Genomic DNA, 223 nt, shown 5'->3' with positions numbered 1-223 from the left:
GCTGCAACTGAAAAAAAATGCATTTGAAAGACATTATTAATACAAAATAATCAAAATGATGTTTACGAAAATGAAGACAGAAGACTAAATGAGGCGAGACGTTTCGGCCAGCAGAGACTCCATCATCATCGGTAACTTAGTGGCTGCTTTGAAGGCATCCGCTGTGCGTTGTTGTGGAAAAAGGCAGGTAGAGGCTGTGAAAGGAAGTTACATGTGGGAAGGC

Source organism: Penaeus monodon, chromosome 20 (genome assembly GCF_015228065.2).
Source record: "Penaeus monodon isolate SGIC_2016 chromosome 20, NSTDA_Pmon_1, whole genome shotgun sequence".
NCBI classification, from domain to species: Eukaryota; Metazoa; Arthropoda; class Malacostraca; order Decapoda; family Penaeidae; genus Penaeus; species Penaeus monodon.
Note: the sequence above shows the minus strand (reverse complement) of the source record.